We start from the raw sequence: 25,692 nt of genomic DNA, 5'->3' as shown, positions 1-25,692 counted from the left end.
ACATAGGGGTGCATATATCTTTTTGAATTAGGGTTCTTATATTCTTTGAGTAAATATCCAGTAGTGGAATGACTGGTATTTCTATTTTTAACTTTTTTCAGAGACCTCCATACTCTTTTCCACATTGTCTCCACTAATTTACATTCCTACTAACAGTGCATGAAGTCTCCTTTCAGTAGAAACTTTTTTAAGTTAACCCTTTCTTTCCAGATTTTTGAAAGCCAATTTATCATTTTGCATTCTTCTCTCTTCTATCTCAAGTGGAATCTGAAAATGTTAATTAGGATGTCATAGAGGCAATTTCTGTTTCTTGTCTTTCCACATACCCTTCTTGTAACAATGAAAAACACACTAATAGTGCTAGGTGAATGGAGAGTGATGATGTGGATTGGATAGGGAAATGGTCAAATAAAGAAGGAGATAAACACACTATCTCAAAATGATTTTCAGGTATAATTTAAATGATAGAACCAATATACTTTAATAAATATAATGAAATTTTTGCTAATGCACTTACCAATATTTAATCATTATTAGTACAAAATATGTTGGAAGCATATTCAGGTTTTTAAACTCCTTTATATCTTTCTCATTCTAAATTATATGTGTTAAATGCCATGTTCACATTATTATTGGCTAAATGTTAGGTCATGGAAGATGTGATTCTTGCATGTAATCATAAATAAGTGCAATTTCTCTAATAATTCCCATTTTCATCATCAGGTCTATTAAAACTGCATTCACAAATAAAAATGTCTAAAAATACTAAAAGTAATGGTTGTACCCTTCAAAGAATTTATTAAATAATGATAGTAATTTCATGAAAATACAAAGCCAATACTAATCAGAAATTGGGGCTCTAGGTATAATGTAAATGATACATCTGGACACTGTAATTAAAAATAACATACAAAGTCTTTAACACATTTAATCATTCAGGAATAATATATCTTTGTCCTAAAAGTCCTAAAAGTCCTAAAAGATGAAAAATATTGAGCATCAATTATTTGCTCGAATACAGTTTTTTGTTGTTGTTGTTGTTTTCTTTCTTTTTTCTTTCTTTCTTTTTTTTTTTTTTACTTTAAAAGAGAGGAGGGGGAGACAGAGAGTGCACAGTGGGGTAGGGGCAGGGGGAGAGGAAGACAGAGAATCTCAAACAGGCTCCATGCCCAGCAAGGAGTCTGACATGGGGCTCGATCTCATGACCTTGAGATCATGACCTGAGCCAAAATCAAGAGTCCAATGCTTAACCGACTGAACCACCCAGGCACTCCTTGAATACAGTTTTTAAAGGGTAATTATGTTTAATGGGAGCAGTGGATGGTTAAAGACAGATATTCTTGGGGCTTAACTTTTCTGTTGCTAAGGCCAGCGTTAGACGTGAATATTTGACAGAAAAGTTTTACTCACAGACTTTGGGAATTTATAAAAGCTAACAGAAATAGAATATGCATCCTTTGCTATAAGGAATAAAGTTCCACTTATACAACGGGTATGGTTGAGTAAGTTAGCCAAATCCACCTGGAAATCTTAAACAAAATAAAAACAATAAAAACCGCCTGCTTTATTGTTTTGATGTGATTTCTTTTTCAGATTGAACAGCTTGAATTCCCAACAGAATGAATTTTTTAAATGCACACGTACAGAAATGCTCACAGTACTACATATCTTTGTGAAATTTTGTATCATCAAGCATAAAAAGACACTCAGTAGAGAAAAAGAGGTAACCTAAAAAATAACAAATATGATACTAGCCTTAAGCTTCTCATAATTAATGCAGAGTATTAAATAGCAATAAGTCATAGCTTAAAGTTCAGATAGACAGTTGTTTTGAATTTAGAATCCTGTGTTCTATCACACTATTAGTGACATGTGAAATCGAAGTGAAGATATTTTTAGACAATGCTTGGGTTCCCTTAGGAATGTCATTTGAAGAGATGCTTAACTAAAATGTGGAAGTTAACTATGAAAGGTTAATACAAGGAATATAGGAATTAAAGGACCAAACCAGATAGTGTAATAGAGGGTAGCCCTGGTATAACAGCAGTGTTCTGGAATGAAAACAATAGATGTAGAATGCAGGAGCATAGTAATGTCCTTTCAGATCACTATATTCAAATATTTTTAAAGGCACTGTTTTTGTGATATCAAAAGAAAAAATAAAAGTTGTACTCTGAATATAAAAATACAGAAAGATGTTATGAATTCACTTTAAAATAATTTCTGAATCATAAGATAATGCTTAACAAAATAAATCCTGTGCACAGATGGTTCTCACTGTTGAGAAAAAAAAATCATGTGTTGTTTACTAGCTACAAAAAAAATCATCACTTACTAAATTTGTAACAACATGTACTCTATACAGATACCTTGCTTATAAAATTAAGCAGTTGTTCTTGCACACTGAGCATGACAAATTTCATTAAGGTATACAAATGGGAAAGGAAGATCACACCAAGCAATCACACTTTTAGGTATGTGCCTAATTGATTTACAACATATGCACATAAAACAAAAAAAATCCAAAGAAAAACAACAAAAAGACCCCCAAAACAAACAAAAAAACCCTGCATACAAATGTTTACAGAAGTTTCATTCATACTCATCAAAAACCTGAAACAACCAAGATATCCTTGAATAGGTGAATAGATTAACAAACTGAGGTATATTCATACAATTAAATATTATTCAACAATAAAAATAAATTAGTTCTAAAGCCATTAGAAGACGTGCATGAATCTTAAATTCATATTGCTAATTGAAAGAAGACAGTTTATAAAGGCTACACTATATATGGTACCAGTTTTAGGACATACTGGAAAAGGCAAAACTATAACAAAGATAAAAATGTCATGGGTTACCATGGATTTAGGGGTTGTTATGGGCTGAACTGTGTCTCCCAAAATTCATGTTGAAGCCCTAAACTCATAGCTCCTCAGAACGAAACTGTATTGTAAGTAAGGCCTTTCTACAAAGGTAAGTTAAAATGAAGTTTTTAGAGTGGGCCCTAATCCAATTTGATCAGTGTTCTTTATAAGAGGAGATAAGAACACACAAAGAGACACTAGAAGTGTGCATATTCAGAGAGAAGACCTTGTAAAGAGGTAGCAAGAGAATGGCCATCTGAAAGCCAAGGAGAGTGGCCTCAAAGGAAACCAACTGTGCTGGCACCTTGATCTTGGACTTCAAACTTCCAGAGCCATGAGAAAATAAATTGCCATTTTTTAAACCACTTTGTTTGTGGTATTTTGTTGTGGCAGTCCCAGCAAAATAAGACAAGAGAAGTAGGGAGATATTGAATGATAGAGGCACAGAAGATATTTTATAGTGGTAAAACTATTCTATATGATATTGCAGTATAAACACTCTAGTTGATAAATATTTTTTCCCCCACAAGGGTATGGGTTAACAATTATGATAACACTATACATAAACACTGCAATTGAACAACTGAGTAAATTGAAGACAGAAAGTGGGAGCCATGTTTCTCACTGCCAGAATAGGAGGTTACAGAAAAGCAAGGAGAGAAGGCTGTAATGCCCAAGTGCTAATGGATCAGAGCTGGAGACAGCAGTGTAAAGTCATTTTAGCTAATGTATTTACAAATATTATAAATATATGATTATATATATGTATACATATTTATTTATATTTTTATATTTATGTTTAATGTGTATATTCACATATATAGATATGTATTTATGGATACATGCAGAAATATTTATAGATATTTGTATATATTCATGTTAATATGCAATTTAAAAATTTCATTAAACAGTGTGATTAATAGATAAATTTTTATTCAATCATTATTCATAAATGTCTAGATAAATATGAACTGCTTTGGCAATGTACTTGTTTTTATCTTTAAAGTGAGCAAATATATATGACTATTAACATCTTTAGTGTTCCTTTCAGTCTGATAAACTTCAGATAGGCTTCTCCTGACTGTAGGCCCCTGACCTTTTTTATTCGAGCATTTACTTTAGAAAAGTTATAATTGTAAACTCTTTTACTGCCTCTTTGAGATGTAAACATTTTTAAAAGCCTCTTGCCAGTCTTACAATCCACAACTATCTTTTTATTCAAAGACTTGGGGACCAGTTCTTTAATATGTAATCATCAAGGAAGATAGAACTACTCACTCTCAGCTTTTGTGCGAGTTTAGGAGTCTAACCCTGCTCAAGTTGCAAAATCACCTCCTGTCAGGAAGAAATGAGAATTTACTTTTTCTTTGGATAAAGCCAACTAGTAAACAGAGATGGTCTTTGGTATTCCCCTTACCCTGGCACTTAAAAAATATTAATAAAAAGTAAAACCTTTTATTCTCTACAGTGGAGTCAAATTCAGACCGAGTACTGCAATACATTTGAATAAAGCTTTTCTTGCCTGTTTGGCCACCGCAATTTTTGTAGTGACACGCCTTCATTTTTATGTTTAAAATAAAACAGATAATCATCAAAATAGAAAACAGAGAAGAGTGTTGTATGAGGAGAGGGGTGAAGGCTGGTCACCTGAATGAGGTGGAATTTCAAAAATTAGTGCTCTTATTCTGACATTTCGATGTACCTATCATATCTCCTTAGCCTCCTCTTGGCCTTGACACTTCCTGAGACTTTCCTTGTTTTTGATGGCCTTGTTAAGTTTGAGAAGTCCTGTTCACTCAACTGTTTTGTAGATTCTCCTTCTAATGAGATTTCTTTGATATTTTTCTTATGTTTAAACTAGGTTTATGTGGTTGGGGAAGAAAGACCACAGAGATGAAGTGTTATTTTAATCATATCATATCAAGAATATATGCTATCAACATGACTTATAACTCTTAATATAAAGGATGATGACCTGGCTGAGGTAGTGTTTGTCAGGTTTCTGTACCATAAACCTACTCTTGTTTCCTCTGTTTCCATACTGTACTCTTTGGAAGGAAGTCTTTAGATGTGTAATAGGGGTGCTCCTTGAGTATCTACATAAATTATTTAGAATTCTTCAGCATAGTACATCTGTCTTTTCTCCCTAATTATACCATATGAACTCATAAGCATTTTTACTTTATACTACTAGTTATAATCCAATATTTCTTAATTATATTTTGCTCAAAAATTAGACTTTTTCAGTTGCCTCCTGTCTCTTTGATATACCTTCATCATTAATGTGTGTGTGTGTATGCATGAAAGAGAGAGAGAGAGAGAGAGAGAGAGAGAGAGAAATACAGGGAGAGATAGAGAGACAGAAAAAGAGGCAGAGAGAACATATTCCTTCATGTCACCATATGATGGTCCAGGCTCATCATATACATTTTCTGCACCGATTCTAGTATTAGTCAATTTTCTAAGGAACACACTGATTTTCTTTCATTAAAGAATGGTATTAGAGGGGTGTCTGGGTGATTCAGTTAGTTCAGTGTCCAACTCTTGGTTTTGGCTCAGGTCATGATCTCAGGGTCATGAGATAGAGCCCTGTATCGGGCTCTGCACTCAGCAAAGAGTCTACTTGAGATTTTTTTTCTTCCTCTCCCTCTGCCCCTCCCCCTGCTTGTACTCTCTCTTTCTCTCTCACTGTCTCTCAGAATAAATAAATAAGTCTTTTTTAAAAAGTATTAAAAAAAAAAGAACGGTATTAGATAACAAGATGTAGGTACTAGGCTGGCTTATTGCCACTGGGGTTTTATTACTTATAGGTCTGTGCTGCTAACATAACAAATAAATATATGCATATATTATTATTTTAATGTCCATGGGATCAGTACTAATGCCACCTCATTCATTTCTGATAGTTGGTCACTTCTGTCTTTCTTTTTTCCTTTGATTTATGCTTCATATAAAACAACCTTGCTTAACCCAAGAAATTGGATTGTTTTCCTATTTTTTCAAGAAGTTTTATAGTATTTGGTTTTATATTTAGGTGCATTATCCAGTTCAAGTTAATTTTCATATATAATGCAAGGTATGTGGTAAAATTCACCTTTTTTGCCCTTGAATGTACAATTTGTGTAGCGTAACTTGTTGAAAGACTATCCATTCCCAACAGAATTATCTTATAACTTTTGTACAAAAATCAAGTGATCACCTATGTATATCTCTATTTCTGATCCTTCTATTCTATTCTGCTGATCCATGTGTCTATGGATTAACCAATATGACACTATTAGATTATTATAACTATATAATAAGTCTAAAATAAGACACTTGAATATACATTTGTTATTCTTTTAAAAATTATTTTGATGATTTTATATCTTTGAGTTTGGATATAAATTTTATTTTATTTTTTTAATTTTAAGAGTTTATTTGAACAAATATCTATTCAAATCAGGCTGTGACAAATCAGAAGGGGTTAGGTGCACTCCACCAACATAATCTCAGGGAGAGATTTTTATAGCAAAAAGGTGAAGTAAGGAAATTATTGATTGACTAAAGCTTAAAGCCTAGTTGGCTGTTTGTGATTGGCTGTGTCTAAGTGTTTTGATTTTGTAACCTTGAGATATTTACGGGTTTACTTTTTGGTTTGCTTACACAGGTTGCCACAGCATTAGAGCTACATCAGTCTAATGGCCTCTGTGTTTAACAATTCTTTAATTTTGATCATCCTGTCGTGTATGATAAATTGATCAAAAATTTGGTATTAACACTACTCTCAGTCACTGTCAGATAGAAATTGTTCTTATCACATTGTGAAATTCATAGGTTATGCTGTCAGATCCCTAGAAGAATTGGTTTTGCCATTCATCTCATTGTCCATTTGTTTCTGTTTCTCCAAGCAGAGTGAGACCATCTGATGTACTGCTAGTGGCTGTGAACATGAATTTAAGACCTTTGACAAAACATAGCACCCCAGGAGAGTACAATGATAACTATTAGGAGGATAACACCAGGAGACCGAAATATATTACTTAGCCAGGGTCTTTATGAACCAAACCAGTTGATACAAAATAAATCAAAGAATGCACCTGAAGGGACATCAACCTGTTTTAGTCAAGTGGCTTTTTGGGTCAATTTCTTGTATTTGGTAAAATACCAGAGGTATTGATCCAGGTATGGCAAGAAGTATTTGCTATGGCAGAGACTCCTTCTTGTTCAGCCAATAAGTAATCTAAAGCAATTCTATTACCTAAGATCACCTTAGCAAGAAAATTTAGAGATTTTGCTGTGCATTTGTGGTCTTAGCAGTAGATTCAGCAATATTTGTTAGAGTTAAGAAGCATTGTTTTCTTGTACATTAACAGAGGGGGGAAAAAGTAAGTAGCAAATAGGCAAAAGGAATAAAGGTTTCATATTGGAGATGAAGATCTTGATCCATGATCCTTGAGAGCCATCTACCACTGGATGCTGTCTGCTTCTGGAGAGGAACCGCCATAGTCAATTTTAATTTTAGATCTCCAGTTGGTATGCAATTCCAAGATCTTGGAGGAGCCACTTTTAATGGCAGGATGTGGTTCCAAGGTTTCATGGAGAGAAGGGATCAAGAACGAATGTTTTTTCCTGCCAAATTTTGGTAAAGAGGGAACAGAATGAAACATCACCTTTCTTCCTCTCTTGACCAAACACCACAAATGGGAGAGCTGACTTTCGTAGGAATTCTTACCCTTTTCTATCTCCTGCCAATTTTCATAAGATGCAGTCTGTATTTCCAGAGTGAGTGAGGTATACCAGCAGGTCTCATGGTGGTCACCAGAAGCTGCACAAGAGGAAAAATATTTTTTCCTCTGCCTTCTATAATGAATGTCTGGCTGAGACCCCTTTTTGTCTAGAGTACCTCATATATGGATAAGCTTATCTAGGTTAAAAATTCTCCACTGTGGCCACTGTAATTCAAGATTATCTTTGGTAAGGTTAACCTACTTATTCAACCTTAAAACAAAATGTTGTTCACCCAAGGTTTCACACCCGACCTAGTCCTGATTGGGACAGTCTGATCCAGACCCAGTCTGGTTTCCAAGTCAGACCCAGTCCGGTTTCTAAGTCAGACCCAGTCCAACCCCAGACCTGGTCTGGTTTTTAAGTTGGATCCAGTCCAACTCCAGGTCTGACCCAGTCCTGAAAAAGAAATGGTCAAATAAAGTTCATAGTCCAAAAGCTGCAGAATTAGGATCTAGGATCCCAGAGGGACTTATCCACGACCGTGAGAGGTAGTGAGAAAACAGCGAGCTCAAGGGGTTCAACAGGTACCTATACCTGGTTGTTCATTGCTTCTGAAGGCCTTGGGGATCTCTTTTGGCTCTGTCTCTGACACTAACTGCTAAATGATAAACAGAAGCATATTAAAAATTTTAAGAATTTATTTAAACAAAAATGAATTTGAAACAGGCAGCGCCATAACAGAAGTAGTTAGAAACGTTCCCTGAATATAAACTTTAGAATCAGCATCTATTAGAATTGTCCAAAAAATTTAAAAAAAAAAGAGAGAGAAAGAAAGAAAGAAAGAAAGAAAGAAAGAAAGAAAGAAAGAAAGAAAGAAAGAAAGAAAGAAAGAAAGAAAGACAAACTTTGGATTTTTAATCCTATTTGGGTAACTGTTCCAAAGACACTTGAAATCTGTTGTTAGTAGAGTGTTCTATAAGTGGCAATTAGATTAAATTGTTTAATCTTTTTTTCAGGTCTATGTGTAGAGATTTTTTTTGTCAATTTGTTTGATCAGTTACTGAAAGAGAAATATGGAGGTCCCAAATATATTTTTCCTTTCAGTTTTATTAGTTTTTGCTACATTTTGAACTTCTGATTTAGGTTCATTTATTTTAAATTTCTTTTATCTTCTTGATGATTTCTCTGAACCTATGTCAATCTTTTAAACCAATGAGTTTCTTAGATAACACATAGGTGGTACTTGTTATTTATCTAATTGACAATCTCTACTTGGAATATTTAGATTATTTACATTTGCTGTAATTATTCATATGACTCAATTTAGATCTCCTATATTGCTATTTTTTTCTCTTTCTTCCATCTGTTCCTTGTTTTTCTTCTTTTATTCTCCATTTTTCTGGCTTATTAAAGTATTTAAAGTATTTTTTAAAAGATTCTACTTTATTTCCATTATTACTAATTAGTTGTACCTTTTAAAGAAAATCGCTATCTTTAGGTTAATACATATTATTTGTCACATCAACTTTCAAATAATTTACAAATGATAATTTTAATTATACTATTATTTCATGTGTAGTTTAAATTCCTATCATCCTTTGTAATATAGCCCATCATTTTATTTTGGATACATAGCTAACATCACAGTACATGATTACTATTTTCACTTCAGACAGTCCCTTATCTTTTAGAGCAATTAAAATTAAAAAATATTTTATGTTTACCTCTTTTATTATTATCTTCAGCACTCCTCATATCTGGTAGATGCAAGTGAATGAATAATTATATCAGTGCATGAATGAACAAAATAAATATAACTAGAAAAACTGAATATCAAGGGACTTACACTCTGCATTTATTTTGTCTATGTTTTATATATTTTAACTAAACATTAAGTTTTTCGAGTTCTTATCACTTGCAAAGCACTTTCTTGAAATTTTATATTGATGAACTCTTAAAACTCTCAAAAGTACTATAAGATAGGGACATTATTACTGTTCTTCTCTTTTTTAAAATGCAGATTTGCAGATTAGATATATTAAGTGAATTGTCACAGATCATAAAATGAGAAATTGAACAAACCAAGACTTAAATCCAGGACATCTGTATTCAAAATCTGAATGCTCTATCAATTTGTAGCACAATGAAGTATTTTGATTTGGACTTTGAAAGATGATTCAGCACTTCTTTGTTGTTTAGGAATTATGGCAAAATTTTACAAAGTTTCTTGCTGCTTGTATGAAAGTTTTACAGATTTGGACTAAAGCATACCAAAGGAAGTTTGTGCATTGTTTTGGAATTTCTGGGCCTTTCACAGATAACATTTAATTAATTTTTCCCTTATAAATGGGTATTACAGTATGATTTTATCCATGAGGCTAACTGGAAAGATTTAAATTGTTATGTTCTCAAAACTCAGTCACCCGAAAGCCTTCAATAAAATATTTTCTCTAGAATAAGGCACAATCAATTTATTAAAATTTTGAGGATTTTTGTTTTCCCCTAATTGTCAATTTCAGGAATCACCTAAAAATGCTTTATTCCAAGACCCAAATGTTTTAATGCTGTATTTTTAAAGATTTTCTAAAAAAACATCTACAGATAATTGGTTGATATCATGGTTTTGTTTACAGGATGGTCTGACACATTTGACAATGATTCCCTTTTGATATACACCAGAATAAGTAATGTCTCCTTATTTATGGAAAGTTTCTTATTTTGAACTTGAAGACATAACAAAGTAATGCAAAGTAAGATCATCCTCCCCTTTTGGAAAAGAAAGAAATGAAAAGTGAAAATCCTCAAATACAAGCACTTTGCTTAAATTATAGAAGTGAGTTCACAGATAAATATGAATGATGGAAGAAACAAGGGATCAGTAAGTGAAAGAACATTTATTCTATGATTTCATTATGTAAATTATGCCTTATATGTACTGCAGACACAGCAGTGTCAGACATTTACAGAATAGATCAATTTTTATCTGTGAGTAAAAAAAATATAGATATATTTCAGCAGGCTTTATAAAATGATAATTGTATCGCAAAAACAAACACACACAAAAAGCATAATACTTGGCGCTAGAAAGAGACATCTGGGATAATCACAGCAACTGGCTTCTATGACACTACTTGACAGGGCTCTCTGGCAACAATCTGTTTAACAATTTGACCAATGAAAACAAATTGGATACAAACAGCCCCTGATCAGTATAGGAACTGACTGGACCATGAAGTTGGCAGAAAGGCAGGATGTTATAGAATGGTAGTATCTTTGAATTACAAACAGCCTGGGAAAAGGGCCTAGGAAGTCATAGGAAAGTCTAAAGAGTTTTATATTTTAATAATTAAGCCACTTGTTTCATTTTTAACTGATCAAAGTCTTTCTTTAGTCACAGAATTATATCATTTCTTCAATCCAGTTTCTTTTTAACATATCAAAAATCTTATTTTCAGTCACTATATTAAAATCTGCATATCAGGCCTCCCCAACATTTAATTGGCAAAGATCCATATAACTCTCTGTCCACAAGGGGGATCCTGTTAAAATGTCAGAATCTATCCACACAGTTTTCTAAATCCCCAGGCTGTCTACTAGCCAACTGCAAATGTGCATTTTGCATCACTGTCACTGAAATTCTATTGTTCCATTATATACTAGGAAAATTCATGTTGCTTCTTTAAAACTCATCCAAAGAATTATCTATTATTCTGCATCTTTATAACCTACCCACTTTCTTTCATTAGATTTCTTATTATAATACATGGACTTTTTTGGGGGGAGTGATTAGGGCCTTCATTTTATTTTTTTTTTAATTTAAATTCAATTAATTGACATATAGTGTATTATTAGTTTCAGAGGTAGAGTTCAGGGATTCACCAGTCTTGTATAATACCCAGTGCTCATTACATCATGTGCCCTCCTTAAATACATGGACTTTTAAATGTACATTTTTCTACATATTTTGAAACAACTGGGGGCACAGCTGTATCTTATTTACTATTGTGCAACTAGTATGTAAACTATTATCAGATACTAAAGACTCAATTAATTTGGAATGGATGATTACTAGTGCAAAGAATCTTATTAATTCATCATTATTTTCTTTCACATGGCACAGATCTTGGGAAAAAACATTTAACATATTCTTATGAATGACTTTATAAACTGATTTTTTAAACCTATATATGTATGTTCTAGGGGTCTATTGATTTTTTATCTGGCTTTGTTGGCTGTTCTTAAAAGTGTAGCATCCTTAATATATTTCATATTATGCTGCCCCCATATTATGTTCAGAAGTTCTTTTACTTCGTAAACATTATCTAAGCCTGTAGGGAGTTAAAAGATCTTGAGGACATTCTCTCAAAACTTTCTAAAAAGAATTTACAGTAATATCCCTTCAGCTCCACCAAATAAACTGGTAACTCCTTCACTGAGGCAATGAGCTCAGAGCCATCTCTAATAATTAGATAAGAAAAGTCAGTGCTATTACTCATTCAGTCATTACCAGGAAGTCATGGCTTCCTTTAATATTGGATTGATGGATATGTAAGAACCTAATGACAAAGTCCTTGGAGTAGAGATTCAGGAAAAATAAAAAGAAATAATTTCTAAGTCATGATTCCTTTCTGGAAAAGTTCCCTTAACCTTGTATTTAAAAGACTCATCTCCACTCCCAAATTCCTCTTCATATGGTTTCCTTGCTACAAAGCAATACACATTAAAATACAGTCACGTCAAAAAATTATTTTTCAATTTCACATCTCCATTAGCTATGTGACTAAGCACATTACTTAGTCCCTCTCTGAAACAGTTTTTCTGATATTTAAAACGAATGGTTTTGACATAAAAGATATATATTATCCTTTTTTTAACTTTAAAATTTTATTCCTGAAGTTGAAAAAATATTTTAAAATATCCCTGAGTGACATTTAGCAGTAACTTGTCAAAATGAAATTGGATTATTGCAACCTGCTTAAAACAAATTTCCATCGGAAACTTCAAAACATCAATGCACATCCAATTGTATTATTCTGAGCCTGTATGAAATTTATCTTGTTTCACTTAATGAGATTTATTGTAGATGAATGAAATTTTTTTCACTGTGATTTGATGTGAACAGATCAAAATAGTGAAATTTCTATAATAACAGGTAAAATTAAATATGAACAGAAACACAGTTTTGCATTTTACATTTAGTCACTCCATCTTAGATTTTCCCTCCAATAGTTTTACAAGAGTTTCTTGTATATTTAGTGTATGGCACTGAGTGAGTTGAAAATTGCTAGGAGTTTCAGAATAATTTAATTTGGTATTTATGTGGTTCAAGAAAACTCAGTAAAACAACTGTTTTCATAGAACACAATATAATTTAGATGTTGATTTCTACTTCTGCAGTTATTTTAGATATGTTTATTATCAATGATGAAATAGCTTTTGCAAATATAAGATTTTAGTTTATGGTAATCATATCATACACCTTAATTCTCCAAATGAGTGACCTGGAAAATAGGGCAATATGGATATGATGTAATTTATATTAAAGAAAAAAATGTCTATCCATAGTACATCAAGGCTTCTATACAACAAAAGGGAAACAAAATACTTTTTGCAAAATTATATGCTAAATAAGCACACCCCTGTAAACAAAATCTAGCATAATATGTAGTAAGGAGCTGAGTCATACAATTTTGTAGCTTATTCCATTCAATTCAATAATCATTACTGACTGCTTTGTAAAAAACATTGCATTATTACAAGAATCTCCTCTGGTTACTCAATAAGAATCAGTAAGCTAATAGATGTCACATAATACTCAAATATAATAGATAAACAAAACTCTAATGAATATCTAATAGTAACTAATAATATCTATTGTGTATTAGCATCAGGTTCTTAGTACTCTAGATTTTTAAATATTCATATAAGATACTAAGAATGAAGACTGTGAAAATTACATTTAAGTGGCACAACACAGAAACCTAGAGTAAAAATTAAAAGTACAGAATTTTCTACTTGGACAAAAACTGCTGAGAAACTGTAAAATGAGAAAATATACGGAGTGAATTTGGAATTTCCAAAGTGATGGTCACTGGGTTCTTCTTAACAAGAGTTACTATAGAAGTGTATAGAGGTAGATGACCATTAGTGTGAATTCAGGAGCAAATGGGAGCTTAGAAAATGGAGCTAGCAGGTATAGAAACATGAAACTAATCAGGATAATAATAATAGATTTTATGGTGTATAAATTGAAAATCAGTAGACACTTAGATCATTATAGTATTTTGCAGCAATTCCATAAAATATTTTCTAAATAATAATTGGCTATTTTTAGGCAATATTCTTCACAATATATTTTCTAAAAATTTTACAGTTTTAGGTGATGATTAGCATAATTCATACCTTTGTAATTGTGAAAAAGCTAAATAAGGTCCCATGAGAGATATCAAAATTATTAGTCTAGAAATAAGTATTAGTTTTGATTATTTTCATCTAATTCCCTATTTTATTTATCCATTGATTTTCAGTACAAGAATTAACTTTTGTTTGAGATTTTAGGCATTACACTAAGATCCAAATTTACCCAGGGGTCCTGGACTTTTTTTCATGACTTTATTTTTTACGGCAGTTTTAGATTCACAACAAAATTGAGGGGGAAGATCAGAGATTTCCCATATACTCCTGCCCTGACACATGCATAGCCTCCCTCATTATCATAATCCTCCACCTGAGTGGTACAGTTGTTACAACTAATGAACCTACATTGATTATTACCATCCAAAATCCATAGTTTAGATTACAGTACACTCTTCGTGTTATCCATTCTATCAGTTTAGGCAAATATATAATGGTATATATTGATCATATGACATTCTACTTAGTACTTTCACTGCCCTAAAAATTCTCTGTGCTCTTCCTATTCCTCCCTACCCCACTCTAAACCTTTCACTGTATCCACAGTTTTGCCTTTTCCAGAATGTCATGTATTTGGAATCATACGATATGTAGCCTTTTCAGATTGGCTTCTTTTATTTAGTAACATGAATTTAAGTTTCCTCCATATCTGTACTTTATGTGACTTGATTACTCATTTCTTTTTAGTGTGAATTCCACTGCCGGGATGTACAATGATTTATTTATCCATTTACCCACTGAAGGAAATCTTGGTTATGGGTTCTAGATTTTCTACTTGTATTCCTCCATAAATAAGTGGCATAACTTTTGTAACCAATAAAAATGAAGTTTAAAAATGAAGTTTAATGCCAAATGATATTGCATATAACTTCAAATTTGCTAATTACTTTGGGAAAAGCTAGGAAGTTTAATGGCAAGGTGGTAAAAATTCTTCTATACCCCAGGTCTCAGGTCTTTTTCCAATAAAGCATTTTACCAATTTCCCTTCTCTCCTTATTTATTTATTTTTGGTAAGTAGCCAAAATATGATTACAAGGTCAGACCATATGACTAATGATGAAAAGATTATTCTGTTTCATTTTCTTTATCAAATTTAGAAAAGCGAGCACAATACATATTTGACAATGAAAATAAACAATTAATGCAATCAAGTACATATATATTTCAAGTCTAAAATTCCCTATTCATTAATTTAAAAAAATAGTATTTCTTGATGATTATATCTAATTTTTTCTTTTAAAATAATAATAATAAAAATAACACACACACACACACACTACAGGTCCTGTCTGTATATTTGAAAGATCTTCTAAATGTTTAGTATTTTTCTCTTTCATACATTCACTCTCTTTGATAAAATATAATAATTTTCTTCTCAATAAATGTCCAAACACAAAACTCAATAAAGTGATATTTTATGTATCTTAGAGCTAGTTAAGTAGAATTTATTTTATTTGTACAAAATTACTCTAATTTTTAATATATATGAAAATTTTTTTTCCTGAAAGTGTAAAATGCTTATAGTGAGCAAAGAGTGCTAGAGATGTGCTAGAGAAATCTATTACTGTATGTTATTATGAATCATTTCAGAAATATTCATTTTCCCAATGTGATTTTAAAAATATTTTTAAATGTTTTAATATAGCATATCCATAAGCTAACTGAGCAAATATAAATGTAATCATTATTAACACCACTTAAATAGTATTAACATAAATATTATAGAAATTTATTTGTTTTTTAATTATTATTTTATTTTTTTTAGCTTTTTAAACTCTAGTGTAGGGGGTATAATTTTAGGTTATTAAAGAAAAAAGTAATACATTAAATGTTATGCTGCATTACTTTTCTAGAACAGTAATACAAAAATGAAGAAATGTAACTTTAAAACAAACTAAAATAGAGGTTTATTAGAATATTAGTGACTGCTTCAAAAAGAAATGTATCTACCATTGTTGTTACAGTTTAGGAGCAAATCTGTAACAATTTGGGATTTGATGCCATGTCAAATACTTTTATTGGAAATATATATGTAAATCTGCTAAAGAAAAAAGTTTCTCAGGCATACCATGATTCCTAAATTAGTTTTTAACGAAGGTATGAATGACAACTAGAAAGCTTTCTTTTTCCAGTTCTATAGCTATTCCATAAAAAAAGAATGCTCTTTGGAAATGAATGTCAGCAAATCAAATGACATGAGAATAATATTATTCCATGTTTTGAAGAATATGTTTATAGTTTACATTTGTTTGAACATACTAGTATAGGGCAAAAATATAAGATTGTATATAATAATTTCTCTGTCAAAGTATTGTTTAAACTTATTTCAACAAATATCACCACCCATTATAAGATTAAATATAAAATATTTAGCTTAGCCTGGAGATTTTATAAAAATGCTAGTAATTATTATAGCTTTACAATGTAGTAAAAGTAACATGTTTGATTTCTGCTGTCTTATACATGCTTGAAATTACATGCATTAAATTCATGTATTCATCATATTTTTATATAGTAAATATTGTTATTTATGTTAAAACATGATGAAAATGAGGTGTTTTTATAAAAAGAGTACAAAGTCACAGAGTAAATAAGTTGTCTTTTTAACTGTTTCAAAAAACTGTTTTCTGCACACTTTAACACTGAACTCTGTAACACTGACCCAATTAATTTCTTCCCTACAGTATTTATTTCTTTTTTTTAAAGATAGATTTATTTTATTTATTTATTTATTTATTTATTTATTTATTTATTTAGAGAATATGAGAGAGAGCAGAGGGGGGAGGGGCAGAGGGAGAAGGAGAGAGAGATTCTCCAGCACACACCCCGCTGAGCACAGAGCCCAGTGTGAGGCTCAATTCCAGGACCATGAGATCATGACCTAACCTGAAATCAAGAGTCAGATGCTTAAGTGACTGAGCCACCCAGGTGCCCCTACAGTACTTGTTTCTATTTCATACTTTGAAGGCTCCTCTCCACTACAGGTGAGACAGATTTCAGTATGATAATTCTTGATACTATATTTACATCCTGCTCCTGAGAAGTCATGTGTTCCTAAAGTTATATTTAAAGAGTTTCGTTCTGTTCGATAAATATTTTTTCATGAATTCCATGTTCCAGGGAGTACACTTGGTAATGTGGGTATAAGTAGGCATAGTCTCTTCTTCCTAAGATTTGACTACCCGGTGGGCAAGACAGACATTCATACAATTTTAATATACTATAGTAAGATCAATAAAAAAAGGACCTTGACTGAAATTGTATTACTTACGGGAAGAAACTAGGATTTTTTTCTACCTAAATTTCACTAAAATACTGAGGTTTGGGGTTGTTTATTATTGCACTATAATTTACCATACCTGATAGAAAAAATGTAGAATTTTAAAAAATCTAAATCAGACATTAAGATGGGCATGTGATGTAATGAGCACCGGCTATTATGTAAGACTGATGAATCACAGGCCTGTACCTTTGAAACCAATAATACATTATATGTTAATTAATTGAATTTAAATAAAACAGTTTTAAAAAATTCTAAATCAGATATAAGCAAACATCTTCTGTAAAGGGCCAGATGATAAACATTTCAGATTTTGTGGGTTAAATACATCTTCTGTCATATGTTCTACTTTAATAATTATTATTAATAGAGTTTATTTTCTTAGAATTTAGATTTATAGAAAATATTGAGCAGATAGTACAGAATTTCCACATACGCTCTTCACAAAATTTTCCCTATTATTATCTTACGTTAATAATGTACGTTTGTTATAATCCATGAGCCAATGTTGACACATTATTAAATTAAGTCCATAACAATTCACATTCTCTTAGTCTTTCCTAATATCCTTTTTCTGCTTCATGATCCCATCCAGGATAACACATAATTACTTGTTGCATCTTATTAGGCTTCTCTTTGCCTGTGACAGTTTCTAAGACTCCTTGTTTGTCATGATTTTGAAAGGTTTGAGGTATTTTGAAATATGCTCCTGTAGTTGAATTTGTCTAATATTTTTCTCATTATTAGATTAGTTGTACTGATTTGGGAATGGACAATCACAGAGGTGAAGTACCATTTTCATCGTGTCATATCAAGGGTACACACTACCTACATGATTTATGGTTATTTTATGCTGACCTTGATTACTTAGCTAAGGTAGTGTTTGTCATCTTTCTCCACTATGAAGTTACTCTTTTCCCCATTTCCATATTATACTCTTTAGAGGGAAGTCAGTATACACAGCTTACACTTAAGGAGTAGTGAGTTATGCTCCCCCTTTTCAAAATAACATTTAAAAATGTGGGACGCCTGAGTGGCTCAGTCAGTTAAGTGTCTGCCTTCTGCTCAGGTCATGATCCCAGGGTCTGGGACTGAGTGCCACATGGGGCTCCTTGCTCAGCGGGAAGCCTGCTTCTCCTTCTGCCTGCTGCTCCCCCTACTTGTTCGCTTTCTCTCTCTGACAAATAAATAAATAAAATCTTAAAAAAAATTAAAAATGTAAAAAATGTTTGTAAGTTTATAGGTAATACATAAACAAACAATGGACTGGAACTGGCCTGTAGACCATAGTTTTCTGACTGCTGATCTAATTTTCTGTTATTGTTTTCTATTTATCATAAATGACAAGTACAGAATGTAAAAACAGAATGTAGTAAAATGTATTTCCATGAGTCTTTTTATTATTACTGCAATTGCATTTAGATTTAGAATATATTTGAACTAGTATCTAATGTTTTTTTTTTTTAATTTGCAGTTTAATACATTCTTAGTATGTTACAGGTAAATGATATAATGTAGAAGTTATAAATTCTTTTATTTTTTCAGATTGTTAAGCAAATTCCCCAACGATAAGCATTGGATGATTGTTTTTTGTGGTACAGAGAGTTTGAAATCCAGTCTTGGTCCACATAAAGAATTCTTATCCTTTATTTGATTCAGCCCACATTATCTGCACTTTGTAATAATTGGTTCAATAGAAAGATGCATATGTTATCTATGAATTAAGTGTAAAATCTGAAAAATCAGCATTATTTTTCTAAGAAGAGAAAATGAGAGATAGTAATTTATCTTTCATAAATTTTGTATGTCATAGTAAATAAATATTTTTGCTAATATTTAGACAAGTGCTACAAGATGAAATAAATGTAAGATTCTAAAAGCCAAAAATTATAATCCCTAAAAATTCTTAGTTTTTAAAAATGCATAAATCCATGCATTTTTAGCTATCAGTTTTTTGGAGGGCTCTATGTATCTATGTATCTATGCATGTACGTATTTATCTTTCCATCAATCTAACTCTATCAGTCCTTGTAAATAAAATATTGGACAAAGCATGATTTTGCAAGGCTGCATTTTATAGTCTCAGTAAAAATAGAAAGCTTTTTTTAAAGATAAAGATTTATTTATTCAGTTTCTGCTTGAGGCTGTGAGAGAAAATTCAAAGCGTATGACAATTTAAAAACTTTCATGATGAAACAGAAATATGAGAATATTTATTAACATATAAGAAGGCAGGGGGTGGGGAGCTTGGGGTGACCAGGTGATGGGTATTAAGGAGGGCACATGTTGTGATGAGCACTGGGTGCTATACGCAACTAATGAATTACTGAACACTACAACAAAAACTTATGATGTACTATATGCTGGCTAACTGAATATAATAAAACAAAACAAAAAACAATGGTCTTGGACAGGTAAAAAAATACAAGATTTGAGACAAAAATACATAAAATTTGATCCAGGGTGAGAAAAAAAAGTGCATTTTTCAATTTTTCAATTTGCATCTAATGTTAACCTTCCATTAGTTTCTGTAAGTGTAAATAACCCTGATGATACTGTTTTAAAATTTTCTCCATTAGAAATCTGGACTCCAAATGTTTAATTGTATCATTTGTGAAATATGACCAAAATCTTATGCTCTACATAATTCGTCACGTTGCAAAATACCTCCTAAGTTGGTACTATTAACCCAGAACAACTTGTTGGCAAAGAGATATTAAAACGATAGTCTGACATTATCTTCAAACTTACAAACTCAGGTTCTCTGACCATACAATCAAGTCACCTATAACTTTATAGTGAATGCAAAGCTATTTATCCATTTATGGACCTAATTAATGATTGTAAGTTTTTAAAAACACTATACTTAATCTCCTTACATAGAGCTAGAAGAATCAGAATTGTAAATATAGGAGACTGTCAAACTAACTGCCCCCAAATACAGGGACTACAAAATTCAGTGGTGATATGAGGAGCCACAGACTGCATACCAGCTATTTTTATAGTTGTATATAATAGGTAGTATGTCAACCTACGCCAAATAATTCCCATTTCTTAGAGTCCCTAAGCATAGACCATAATCATGAAGATTCCCTTATCAGTTCTGTGAGCCTGTGTAAAGCTATCACCAGGATAGCTATAATTCAATGGGGGAAAACAGACTTTAGAGACAAAGAAGAGGTAACCATAGAATGATAAAAAGTTCAATTCAACAGGAAGATATAGCAATTATAAGTACATATGCTTCCAACATCAAAGCACCTAAATATATAAAGCAAATATTGCTAGATCTGAAGGCAGAATTTGACAGCAATACAATAATGAGGGGATTTCAATACCCCACATACAACAGAATAGATCACCAAAGCAGAAAATCAACAAAGAAACAGTTGGCTTGAAAAAATGCTCAATTTCACTAATTATCAGGAAATGCAAATCAAAATCATAAGGAGATACCACTTCACATCTATTAGAATAGTATCAAAAAGACAAAGGAAAAGTGTTGGCAAGGATGTGGAGAAAAGGGAATGCTTTAACATGATTGGTGAGAATGTAAATTGGTATAGCCATTACGGAAAACTATGGAGGTTCTTCAAAAAACTAAAAATAGAACTACCTTATCATTCAGCAATCTCACTTCTGTATATGTATTCAAACAAAACATAATCAGGACCTCAAGATATCTGCACTCATTAAGCTGTAAACATAAAACTAATACAATATTACATATCAATTATATCTCAAAAATTAATTATTTTTTAAAAGGAAATCCTGCAATTTGCAACAACATGGATGAATCTGAAAGTCATTATGCTAGGTGAAATAAGCCACGCACAGAAAGACAAATACTGCATGATCTCATTTGGAACACATGGAATCTAAAATAGTCACAGAAGCAGAAAGTAAAAAAGGTGGTTGTCAGTGGCTGAATAAGGAGGGAATGGGAAATACTGGTTAAGGAGTATGAAATTTCAGTTATGCAAATGAAAAACTTCAGGAGATCTAATGTATAACAATGTGGCTATCATTAACAATAAAGTATTGTTGAAATTTGCTGAGAGTCCATCTTAAGGGCTCTCACCACACACACACACACACACACACACACACACACGTAACTATATGAGATGCTGTTTATATTAATTATATTGATTGTAGTGATAATTTCACAATGTACATGTATATCGAATTATCAAATTATATACCTTAAATATATGGAAGTTGTTATTTGTCCATTATACCTTAATAAAACTAGGGAGGGAAGTAAGAAAGTTAAAATAATAAGAGCATCAAAACCAAAAATGATGGTTCCTTGATAAAATTAATAAAATAAACCAAATTCAGGAAATATGAAATACTACAAAAACAAGTTAGACTCATATTGCATATGCTAAGCAGCAGGACCAATTCAATTCATTTTTATCACCTCAGTTTAATGCTCATCCAACTTTATGTTGTTATTATTACTGCTTCTAATTTTCAGGCACAAGATAAAATTGCAATGTCCCTACCATGTTTGTTGTTAGGTATGGCCATGTGACTTACTTTTTCTCATTAAATATAGTCAGAAGTGGCATTTGCTAATTGTGGGCAGAGGCTTTGAAAGTCATTACATAATTTGCTATATTTATTTTTTACTATACAGGGTTGTGCAAGTATGCATCAGAAAAATTACATAAAGCCTGAATATTAGAAAATAAGGCAAAAAAAGTGTCCTGTCATGGCCTGTCCATGACATATGAAGATGGAGACCACCCAAGGTCTGTCTAGGGGCTTATATTAAGTTTTTAAGAGGTTTTGGTTCTTAAAGACAGCTTTAAGCCAGTACAAAATGGTGTCACTGCAACTTAAAATGATCTTTGAGGCCATATTGGAGAAAAACAAATTGAAAAAGCTGTGTAATTCCCAAAGAAGGTAAATTTTGCAATACTCACTTCAGATATGGCCAAAAATATTTTTCTGCCAAGGTTCTGAATGTGCACAAAAATACTGGCTTTTTTCTTAAGATCATTGTGCTATGAATATTTCAGAGAAAAAATCAAAATGGGTAAAAAATGGTAAGATGTTTCTGGGGAGAACTGTTTACATGTGTATGTGTATGTGTATGTTTATGTGTATGTGTTAGAACAATTGTGATAGTGCTTTTGACCTTGGTCAGTACCTGGATTGTCATGGTGTGGTGTGTGTATGTGTGTGTGAAACAGGACAAAAAACACTGGCTCTCTGTCCTGAATTTTCACCTGCTATTACTTTTGAGTAATCACTTCCTGCCCATACGCCAGTGATAACTCATAGCACTATTGCTGGTATTTCAATGATAACTGGACAGAAGACACAAAATGGTGAGTTGACAAAAACAGGTAGAAACTGACAAGTTTAATATCAATTTGGATTTTCCAGTAAGTGAGAAAACTATGTCATACTTTAAATCTGACATCTTATTTTTAAAACTATTTGTTTTCATTTATAGGCTTGGGAAAATCTGTATGCTATATTATTAAGGAAAAATAATTTATATTTAAAAAATTGACACTGAAATTCAAAGCAGTATTCTTTTCTCACTTATTCACTCACATTTTATATAATTGTGATATATATAATACATATAATGCATATAATATATAATATAAATAATATATGTAATGTGATAAATATATCACAATTATATAATTGTTTTTACTATGTGAGATTTTTTAATGTTCCTGAGCCAATATTACACTATTCTAAATAGTGAAGGTTGTAATATACTTAACTGATTGTGTTGTAACCATTCACTTCTCATTTTCCTTTACAGAAATGTTTATAACTATTTGCACTGAATTACTCTCTCAGGTAAACTTTAGAAACACTTGGTCACATTTAAAGAGCTATTTGAGTATTTTGTTTGAAATATTAAATTTATAATTTTATGAAACCCTACATAAATAATTATAATATTATCATGGTGATAACATTTTGAAGGAAAAGTGAAAGATGTGAAAGTGATGCCAGAGTTTACTGAAATTTTGTCTGGAGGATGATATTTAACTGATATCTAAAGGATTAATAACTTATATAAATATTGATTTTTGTATTTTTACTTTGTAAGTAGGCACTTTAGTGAATCTTATTTCTAGGTGTAATAGCTTTTCAATTGATTTCTCTAAGGTTGAAAGGTAGATTATTATGTCAACTGCTGATAATGAAAATTTTCATCTCTTCTAATGTGAATTGGTGTAACTTCCAGGAAATAATTAAATCATATTAGTAATAGTGGATATCAACTTCTTACTCTTGCCCATAACTAGACTAAGTGTGGTTTCTCAACATTGGTATGCTGTACCTTACATTACTACATTTAGTGCAAACAGTATATTCTGACTGCACATCATGTTTAAGTTCATTAGTTTAAAAGTTGCATCTTGTCCAAGAAACATTTGAATAAGAACTGGAATTTATCTATAAATACAGTTAATAACTATGTGTTCATTTTGTGAAGAAAAGTATTACTTTTCTTTTACTGCTTTCATATTTCAAATATAAGTCATATTATTCAAAATCTATTAAATGCTTCTGAAACAGCATTTCCTGTTGTATACTCTGCACAAAATTCTAACAACTAAATAGATGTAAGGCAATAAGTTGCACCCTGTCCTCTGTTCATACAAGACTTATACTTAAATATCAAGAGCTATATTTGGTCTTATATTTTTAACTTTACAAACATAGTGTTTATCCGATTGGGGATTATTTAAAATTCATAATTCAGATTTTAATATTTCCCAATTTAGAAAATATATAGGTATATTAAAGAAAGTGGTATATACAGAATATTTGTGTTATTATGAACAATGTGTGATTGAGTATCACTTGTGATTTACTGTACACATTAATCATTTGTAAATCTAGTCTCATAGTTTTAGAATTGGGCTTCCTAGTTTTACCTGGTTTGCAACAAATTATATACACATTATTCTTTAACTATACTTAATCACATTCAAGTGGTCAACATTTTTTTGTTACCAATCTCTCCAGTAATTATTTATCCATACTTACTTCATTTTAGAAACCTAGGAAACAAACATATATATTGTGTTTGGATTATTTCATGGATGGTAGAAATCAACAAACATAATTCTTCAATTATTCTTCTAATTCAAATCATTTCACGTTAAGAATCATAATTAGATGTCTCTGCTTTTGATATTAAAACAAACAGGATTATATATACTAATGTGAGGTCAGAATGACTTATACTGAACCTCTGATCCAGGCCATTTTGATTTGCTATACCAGAAGTGAAACTGCAAGTCAATAATTATGTCAAGGGAAAACTGTGAGGAAGTTAAGTTTAAATTGATTAAAAAAAGACTGCCCTCTTTCCAAAAAATAAAAATAAATAAATAAATAATCTGTGGTCATTAACAGTACTAAATCTCTTATTATTAGCATGTTAAATATTTTATAATACTATAGCCCTTGAATCACTGATTAAAGGATTGATGCACTAATTTCTTTGACTTCTTCAGGTAGAATAATTCTGAAATATCTTGTAAAAATAAAATTTTCATTGGCTACATCTTTTCAACTTAAAATATTATTCATCTTATTTACAAAGTTTATATCAGTCACATATACTATTTTCAATTTTTCCAAGTGTTAATTTAAAAACATTAATGAAAAAGACATTCAGATCTTAAATATATTCTGTATGTACTCATAACTATTATACACAACATGCTTAGGTTCCTTGAGACAATTCTCAGTCAATGGAGGACAAGAGCCAAAATTATCCAGTGGACTCTGGATTGCTTTCACATAGCTCCTGAGAGATTCATCCACAAGCTTGCCTCTGATAACTGAGAGCAGTAGCTTACTCTTGGACTACCTCACTCTACTGACTTTTTTTTTCCCTGTCCAGTCCCCCACTTCTGATACATGTGATTGTTTTTCTAAATAAATTATCTGAACCCAACCCTTATTTTGGAAGGAGCACTACTAGTTAAGACACATAAAACAACAACAAAAAAAATCCTAATGAGTTTTGTTATAGTTAAGGATATATAAAGACATACTGTTTACAAAATATATGCCTGAATTTTTCTTCTCAGAAACTACTATAATATTAATCAGGATTAAAGCAGGTTTAGGATTGGTAGCGTGTAGCAGACATATTTATTTAGATAAATATAAAGAATATAAGGCTTTTTGAATTCAAAGATGGAAGAAATTTAAAAAGAAGATTAAAGAAAGAAAAAAGAGAGGAAAGAGGAAAGATGGGTAGAAAGGAAGGAGAAAGATAAGATAATGAATGTGTGTGTGTATAAAGAGAGACAGAAACAGAAACAGGAAGAGACAAAGAAGTGACAAATAGAATTCAGTTTCAGATTATTAGGACCTGATGAAATGTTATCATCAAAAGTAGGTCAATATATTATCAAA

The sequence above is a fragment of the Ursus arctos genome, unplaced genomic scaffold (assembly GCF_023065955.2).
Source record: "Ursus arctos isolate Adak ecotype North America unplaced genomic scaffold, UrsArc2.0 scaffold_10, whole genome shotgun sequence".
Taxonomy (NCBI): Eukaryota; Metazoa; Chordata; class Mammalia; order Carnivora; family Ursidae; genus Ursus; species Ursus arctos.
The sequence above is the reverse complement of the archived record's forward strand: the minus strand, read 5'-3'. Positions refer to the sequence as shown.